The sequence below is a fragment of the Nicotiana tabacum genome, chromosome 8 (assembly GCF_000715075.1).
Source record: "Nicotiana tabacum cultivar K326 chromosome 8, ASM71507v2, whole genome shotgun sequence".
Classification (NCBI taxonomy): Eukaryota; Viridiplantae; Streptophyta; class Magnoliopsida; order Solanales; family Solanaceae; genus Nicotiana; species Nicotiana tabacum.
Genome location: NC_134087.1, coordinates 155650193 through 155659425, shown reverse-complemented (window position 1 = coordinate 155659425; position 9233 = coordinate 155650193). Strand labels below are relative to the sequence as shown.

Here is a 9233-nt window from a genome sequence, read left to right as displayed (position 1 = left end):
ACAAAACAAACTAATAAGACAAATCGACGTACATCATACAATAAACAACATTAGGAACTTCACTTCAGAGATGCATGTACATTCACTTTTAAATTGGCAAATTAGTCAACTTGAACATTTCAACTGGACACCGATTTAATTATTTTCTAAAAATAAAAGTTCAGAGATTCACAAACTGCGTAGTAGATACATGATGGTGTTGTCATTTCAAAATGATACAAAAAGGCTAAGAAAACACAAAAATATATTTATTTGCTATGCAGAAATGAAGGAATCTACATACAGATAGAGAAAAAGAATTAACAGCTTAATCATAAACTGTTACTTCGTACATAATTCGAGGATAAAGAAGAGACCATAGTCTGTCTGAAAAGGAACTTGATCTATAATTCTTCTACGTTATCCATTTAATAGAAGGGAGACCATAATTGCTAGCCCCCTTTAAATTTTCAGTTCAGAAACTGCTATTCCACCAATTTCATCCAAGCAAAAAAGTCTAATAGCTTGTTTGGCCAAGCTTCTCAAGACAAAAAAGTGTTTTTTTCCTCAAAAAGTACTTTTTTTTTCCTAATTTGAGGTGTTTGGCCAAGCTTATTTGGGAAAAAAGTGCTTTTGGGAAGAAACAGAAGCAGTTTCAGAGAAGCAGAAAAAAATAGTTTCTTTCCAAAAGCAGAAGCAGTTTTGGCTTTTCTTCTTACCTAAAATACCCTTAACAAAATATAGTATATACCAAAATAACCCTTAAACTTAATACTTAGGATATTAATTTATAAATATTTCTTCTTATTTTTAGGAAACTTTCTAATATATAGTGACTTTAGGGGTGATTGCTTTTATATTTGTTGAAGGAATTTTAATATATTTAACTTATACTAAAAGAATTAAGTACTTTTTAATTTTATTTTCATATTTTACTTAAATAAAATGAATTTTTTTTAATTATTACATGTAATAACAAAATTTTGATATTATTTATTTACTTATAATATTAATTATTAAGTAAATCTATTCATGTCCTTATTCGTAATTTGACACTTAAAAGCACTTTCTAAAAAACTTGGCCAAACACAAATTATTTCTCAAAAGTGCTTTTCAGATTAGCCAACTGATTCTCTCCAAAAGTACTTTTTTCAAAAGCACTTTTTTCAAAAGCAATTCTCAAAATAAGCTGATTTCTCCAGCTTGGTCAGGCTATAAAACACTTGAAACCATGGCAAAGCACGTCATCAAACAAATGAGAAGTGCAATTAAGAGCCAAGTAAAAGATGCTTTCTTGATATATAGCAGCAGATCAAGCAAGAAGAACTTCACAAAATCTTACCAACATAGAAGGCCATTACATACAGAGAGCAGCTACAGTATATTATTAAGGAAACTCCCCCTTAAGTTTCGCTGGCTTCAACATGTCTTAGAGTCAAGAATGTGCCAAGACTTGACTTTGGTAGGTCATAACGACAAACCTTGAAGAACAAACAAATGTCAGAGTAAATGAAGTGTTTGAGCCTGTCCTTTCCTCAAGTAACATAGCCAATCGTTGCTAGGTGAGGCTGCATTTTGTTCTCCTAAAGTTTTAGTTGCCAGAGAAGATAATTTGCCTTCAAGTGGACAGACTTGTGAGAGGTCCAAGATGATTTGAAACAATCATGCGTGCTGACAAGAAGCATTATCAAGCTAGTGTCTAGAAAGATAACTTTTCCTTTTTGGTTCGCAACTGTAGATAATTTTTCAAGTTCCACTTTATTTTGGTCTCTCAGATAGATAGTTGCAGTCCTTATAACTTTTTGCCTATTAGCTGCAGTTTTATAATGTCCTTCATTGTTCCGTTTCCACCACTGAACCTAAGTTTTTGACATTGAACAACTTATGCAAATAGGAAATCTAGTTTACAATGTGCCAAATAGTCCTGTTACAAAAATCCTGCAAACATAGCATAAAAGGTGCAGAGGTTATGCACACATCAAATCTTTAAGAAGCATCGAGTACACCATTATCCCTCCTGTCTTGTATCACAAAAACTATACCGAACTTATATATCCTATGTACAAGCTATTACCAAAAAAAGAAAAAATTCCCTACAGATTGATGGTTTCAGCTATGATATAAGTTATACATATCAGTAATCCCAAAATTAAGCTTCAGCTCGACTAATGAAAGATGGAGAAGTTACTTCAGTAAGAGAATGGTCGTAGCTACAAAATAATTCATAAAGAGAATGATCATAGCTACAAACCATAAAGCAGCTCCTTCACGAGGAAGTTTTAGCTCCTCGCACTTTGGACACCTTCGAATAGTAGAAAAAATAAATTAGCAGAGAAATCAGAGTACAGAAACTCTTCAGTGAAAGTAACATTAAAAGGCCAACTATTGGCAGTATAACTATAAAAGCAAATGAAAGATCACCCAATAGCAATTGCCAACATGTATTGGATGCATTAAATTTTCAACTCCGAGGATGATCAACAAAGGTCCCAAAAAAGTAAGTTTATGATACCCTCACAGATACAGTACGTCAAAATGGAATCCTATATGATTTATGAAAATCAACAAAAAATTATACAAGGTAACATAGCGAGGAAACGAAACAAGGAATGAAATAAGCTGACCAAAGCATAAAATGGAGACACCAGCATCAGAATTACTTTGTCCCTCTTTTTTATGCAATAAACAAGGAATTTTTTAGAATATCCATCTCTACATTTCATATGAAATACTCTATTATCTCTAGACATCTTCAGAATTTTCAGCCACTCAGCTTTAAACAACAGTAGAACCTTTTTTTTTTCCTTTGAGAACCAAGAAATCCGCCACACCAGCTTTAGAGGATAATGGACTGTCTCTCTACTCTTCATCACCACTTAAATACAAGTGTTGTTTCACCAACTAGGATCCAAACTTGTGACATGCAGTTACCACATATCTCGCAGTGTACTACCTTTGCTAAGTGCTAACAACAGAAACTATACTCGAACTGCAACATTAAGTTTTATATTAAGGTCACAAAAATATCCTAGCACAATTTTTATTTGTAATCAGATGTATTAGCTAATCTGATTAGCTAATGGTAACAATTTGCAGTCGTCTTTTTTGTTCTCAAACAAATGAATTTGATACACTACGATCCAGCTCTAATCCTTTCATCATCTAAGCTAGTTTCATCTTCAAGTCATAACACTAAACTTCAATTGTGCTTGATTTTGATATGTTAGTTTCATTCTTCGTCGGATGCGCCCAGAGCAGGGCTAAAATTGAAAAACTGAATCTAAAATTATAAAAATTTGAAGTTGACAACATATATGAAATTAATAGGTACCCTTAGAAGGAACCTAGCAGAACTTAGTGGTAATTTAAAGGTGCAAAAACCATGGACAAATCTAAAATATGTGATTTTTGATAAGTTTGCCATATAGGTAATATATGCAAATTGAAGTGCTATTACTCTTTCCCCTAGCAAGCTCATATGCAGTAAATGTTCATATATCTCTTTTTCTTACTTACACCTCTAAATCTGTAAATCAATTATCTATGTAAGCACTTATCCTTCTCTTAAAGTTGCTAAATTGCTATGCATAAAAAATTACTACAGCTCTCTGAAGAGGACGGCTAATATTCATTCTCAGCTTCAACTTCCAGTTGCATTAATACCGAATCTCTGTTTCCTTTCCCCCTTTCTGAATGAAGTATGAATGTTATAACTTAACTAAATTTAGGAGCTTGTTGTTATTTCACTTGCTTTCTCATTCGTGGTCCAGTGTCTAATATAGTACCCAAAGACAGAGAGAACCTGGAGGCGGCAAACTTTTTCTGCGTTTTTTCTAAAACTCTGACATAGAAGAATTAGAAGTAGGGATAAAGTGGAGGTATATGATATAATTTAGCCACAGCGAAATGCGAAGAAAAATCATTGGTACTCCTCAAGAGAAATACAGATAGAGATGAATCACAAACACTCAAAAAAATAGAGAAGACAGAATATGCATAAGAAAGTTAACAGATATGGTAATTCATTGAAGAATTTTCTCAAACACCTAGAGAACAAAAGTCATAGAGATACCCACCAAAAAATACGATTGACGAAAGGAAACACACTAAAGTTCAAACTTGACTACAATAGGAAAGACGAAGAGAGCAGATGTTCTGGATTTTTCTTAGTTGGAGATGGCGCCACTTCTCTACGGTCGAGAAACCAGCGGTCTTTGAAATGACGGAAATATCCTCGGACTAATATTTAATTCCATGGAAGCGCACATGTTGACCGAGATGTGCTTGCTACACAAAGGTAGACCAAAAATTGGAAGGAAGAAGACAACAAAGAGAAATTTTAGCAAAAATTGAAAGGAAAGCATACCTGGATCTGGATGAGAAGATGAAGAAAAGAGTTAGCTGTTGGACGATGGTGCTCTTTTTTTTGTTAGAGATGAGAAAGAAAAAGGATCCTTCTAGAGTTCTATTTTAACCCTTATGATGTAATTACTATATTGCCCTTAAATAAAGTTAGATTTGCAAAGATGCCATTCGTCGACCATCTTGCTCTTTCTATATAACTAGTATACTTATAAAAAAAAATATATTAGCATGATAATATTGCTCTTAATTATTTGCTCATTTGAATTATATAAACAAAAGGAATACTTAATAAGTGGACTCATCGCTGTGCCCTTTGCTATGCTTGTTATTTCATGGAGTAGTTTTCTATAAATTTGCTTGCATTTTGTCCTCAACTTAGAAGCGTCAATATCTTGGGCAGGCTAAACAAATTAAATAAATATTTCACCACACCAAGATATACATAATAAAACATCACTATTTCCCTGGTGGATTGAGAAATAGCCAAAAATCTCTCATGATGTAAATGCTGAATTATAAGAAAGTTATTCACCGGATGTTTTGTTTTCTGTTAGCTTGTGTATTCTCATCAACTTTCACAAAAATCAGTCTTCCATCAAAAATCTACAATCGGTAGATCATTTCAATTAAAGAAAAGCAACACCAAACCAGAACAGAAAACACAATTATGAATCAGTTCTAGAACTTTATACATAGGAAATCAAATACTGTTGGCATTAAAAATAAGAGATATTTTATGGATAATTGTCCTACCTATGTGCTTTTACTTCTTCAACTCATATCCAAAAATAGCTCTAAGGCCTTAATTGCTAGAGCATTTCCAGCATAGTCATCAATTGTAGGTGCATAGGCTATCATCAAGACTTTATGATTCATCTTCATCTTTCTCTGTTTAATGAACAAATAAAATCGAGATTATTTTAATCAACGGGTAGATCAATATAACCTGCTCTAAAGGCTATAATAACAGGCTATGCATGTATAGTACCCGCTATGCATGTATACTTTCAGCCACACCAAGTCATGTTTTCCATGCTGATGAAACCTTACTCTTAATGGAAGGTTTCTCTGAAAACATGATATTCATTTGTCCAATGTATCTTCAAATTGTATTTTATGCCCATTTAAACGAAATGCTATCAAATGATAAATGAGTCTTGGAAAAATAAATAAATGTAAGTGCAGTAGAGAGAGTTAGAAGAAAATTTACCTTTGGAACGATTGGTTAGAACATCATGAAGCCTAAATGGATGTTGTTGTTCTTCTTTCTTGTATTTTAGCTTGTACAGTACTACGTGTCCAGCCAGGAAAAAGTTGTTGTATCAGGGATAAGTCACTCCCAAACTGCTGACAACAGCCTAAAGACAAGTTTTGTTCTAAATGTGTAAGAGCAAACCAAAGACAAACAAAAGAGGAAGGGAGTGCATAACAGTACTATTTGTGCTCAATCACACAAAGTCTGTCCATATAGCTCTAATTGGTGCCATGACCTACTGCTGATGCTTATGCATATCTTCTATTTTGATAAAAGCACTGGCATTTGTTATATCTTCTACTGATGCTTATGCATATCTTCTATTTTGATAAAAGCACTGGCATTTGTTATATCAGACAAAGGAGGACATCTGTTTTCTTTTTCGTTTGCATTCCCTCTGTCATTTGTTGGATCAACATGTAGGATTGCGTATAGGTGTTCGTAACACGCAGCGGAAGACAATAACAATCCTAGGCAGATCTTTTTATGTTTAAAATTTATTTACATGTCGTGAAAAGAGTCTCGTTTCAAAATTTCTTCGATAGTGCGAACACTCTATGCGTATCCACACCGAGACTGATCCTTGCTATCAACTCTTTGATCAATGAAACCCGCGAACAAATTGAACAAAATATTGTGTTGAAATTTTTCACAAAAATCTCAACTCAATGTTAGAAGAACAAGAAACACTTTTCTTGCAATTGTAGTGAGTTTTCTTCTCAAGAATAAGTGATCCATCAAATTTTCTCCATCACCCTTTATATAGCATCACCTACAAACCCTTTTCCTATTTGGTTGAGGTAATGATTTACTTAGGGTAAAAGTTTATTCCAAAAATAAACTTCATGGAATTTTTCTAAAAAGGAAATCGGAAAACATTCTTAGGAAGTTTGAATCTGCCGAATTTTACATGGACTTTCCATGAATTCCAACGTGAAAGTTGGATTGTAATAATGACAAATCCAATTCAATATTGGATTTTCCTTATAAGTCATTAATTATTATTTTGCTAAAAACAAAGTTCAAATCCCATAACAAAAAGATTTCGTCTTGTAGACGTCTCTTATGGGATTTACAATCCAATTCTAAATTGGATACTTTATTAATATTTATATATCTCCTATATATAAATAAATATCAAGTATGACTACTTAATATATATCATATATATTCAACCAAGAAATAATTTAATTTTCTACTCTAAATAGAAAACTTCAATTTGTTCACAGTATTAATTATATCCTCTGTGCTAGCAAAGAATATAATAATATTTCATTTGGACTAACAGCTAAATGTATTTGACTAATTAAATTCCTTAATTTAATTATCAAATAATAAGTTAATTAATCCTTTAGCAAAGATCAGAACACTTGTTAGTGTGCGACCCCATAGGTTCAATACTAAGCCGGTAGTAAATTGACCACATTAATATACTAATCAAGGGTGGCGTCTAGCAACACTCCTTAACGACCGGATAGTATGAAGTATACAATTTACTCTCAAGAACCAGTAGAAGAATAATGTAGTAATTCCTTCTGTCCTTATAGCTCTGGATCACCCTAGGATATGGTTCAACTGTCAAATCCTAATAGGCGACCAACTATGTGTTCATGTCAAATATAATCGACCATCGAATGACCTAAGAAACTCATTTCTTCTTTCATTCAATTGCTCTGGCCAAGGTCTTAATTTGGTCGTTTATAATTCATGACAACATGGAGCTTAAACTCATTACCAAGAGTTGACAGATTCCATCTTGAACAATCACTAATTCTACAAGCATTTAATCATACCCAATATCCTTTCAATTATCGCCCTAGGGCCATATGTGTCTAGTATCAAAGCACAATAAATAACTTGTCAATTACTATGACGATCTCAGGTCAAAGGAAACTGTTACATCACATTCTTCAAGAGAATATCCTATTGACAGTTTATGGTAATTCTAACTATTAGGAATTATCCAATGAGTCGGTTCAATGATCATATCTCTATATGCATCATCTATCTATGTAATTTAGTTAATGAGATCAACTAATCTTTATCCCATAAAGATGATCACATAAATATTGATCTAACCGGATTACCAATGTCCAAATTAATAATCCTACGATAAAGAACAAATTTAGATTAAATTATAAGAAACTTTACTCTCATTATCATGATCTCCATCACAATGTCAAGTCTCAAAATTTAATCAAGGACCTTATCAAATTAATCAAGCAATTAATAACAATGATAAAAGAATATCAAATGCCATATATATTTTATAAAAATATGTTCAAAACATCAAATATGATATTGGATCTAGAGCATATCTACTATATCCCTAACAATCTCCCATTTGCACTAGAGCCAATCGCTCTTGTACTTCATTCCCAATTTCCACTTGTGCTTGTCAAACTCCTTTGCGCCAAGAGCTTTAGTGAATGGGTCTGCAACATTTTCTTTTCCATCAACCTTTTTGAATATCGACGTCTCCACGTTCAATGATCTCTCTTATCAAGTGATACCTTCGCAGAACGTGTTTGGACTTTTGGTGTGATCTTGGTTCTTTTGCTTGAGCAATGGCTCCAGTATTGTCACACAACAGTGGAACCAGCTGCTATATATTCTGCTTCAGTCACTGAATCAGCTACTGTAGCTTGTTTGGAACTTTTCCAACTCACTGCACCATCATTTAAGGTGAATACATAACCAGAAATAGATTTGCTATCATCTCTATCTGAAGAGAAACTTGCATCAGTATAACCTTCAAGTTTCAACTCAGAATCTCCATAGATGAGGAATTGGTCTTTAGTCCTTCTTAAGTACTTAAGAATGGTCTTCACCACCTTCCAATGTTCCTCACCAGGATTTGCCTGATAGCGGCTAGTCACTCCAAGTGCATAAGCCACATCAGGACATGTACATGTTATGGTATACATGATAGCTCCCACTGCACTAGCGTATGGGATCTTACTCATATGTTCTCTCTCTTCAGGTGTTTTAGGACAATCCTCCCTACTGAGAGTAATTCCAGTGCCTATCGGTAGATAGCCTCTTTTGGAATTATCCATATTATACCTCTTTAAGATGGTATCAATGTACAAATACTGGGAAAGTCCAAGCAGCTTCCTAGATCTATCTCTATAGATCTTTATTCCTAATATATAAGCTGCTTCTCCCAAGTCTTTCATGGAGAACTGTTCAGATAGCCAAATCTTGGTACTTTGCAATGCCGGTATGTCATTCCCTATGAGCAATATATCATCAACATACAATACTAAGAATATAATTGTGCTCCCACTAACCTTTTTGTACACACAAGGTTCTTCTTCGCATCTAACAAAATTGAACTTTTCAATTGTCTTGTTAAAGCGAATATTCCAGCTTCGAGAAGCTTGCTTTAGTCCATAAATGGATCTTTGTAGCTAGCAAATTTTATTATGATTAGACGAAGATGTGAAACCTTCAGGTTGTGTCATGTACACATAGCTCACCATTAAGGAAAGCTGTTTTCACATCCATTTGCCATATTTCATAATCGTAGTATGCTGCTATAGCAAGCAAAATCCGAATAGATTTGAGCATTGCCACGGGAGAGAAAGTCTCGTCATAGTCAACTCCTTCTTTCTGACGATATCCTGTCACG

At 33.7% G+C, this 9233-nt stretch overlaps 1 long non-coding RNA gene across 1 annotated transcript; it reads right to left on the bottom strand.

Annotated features, from left to right (window-relative positions):
* Positions 1 to 1926: 1926 nt before the first annotated feature.
* LOC107806535 (uncharacterized) lies at positions 1927 to 4473 on the bottom strand. Its single transcript, XR_001652687.2, has 3 exons — positions 4346 to 4473; positions 4056 to 4266; positions 1927 to 2281 (listed from the first exon to the last, which is right to left on the bottom strand). It is a non-coding gene; the product is annotated as an uncharacterized LOC107806535 (long non-coding RNA).
* Positions 4474 to 9233: the final 4760 nt, after the last annotated feature.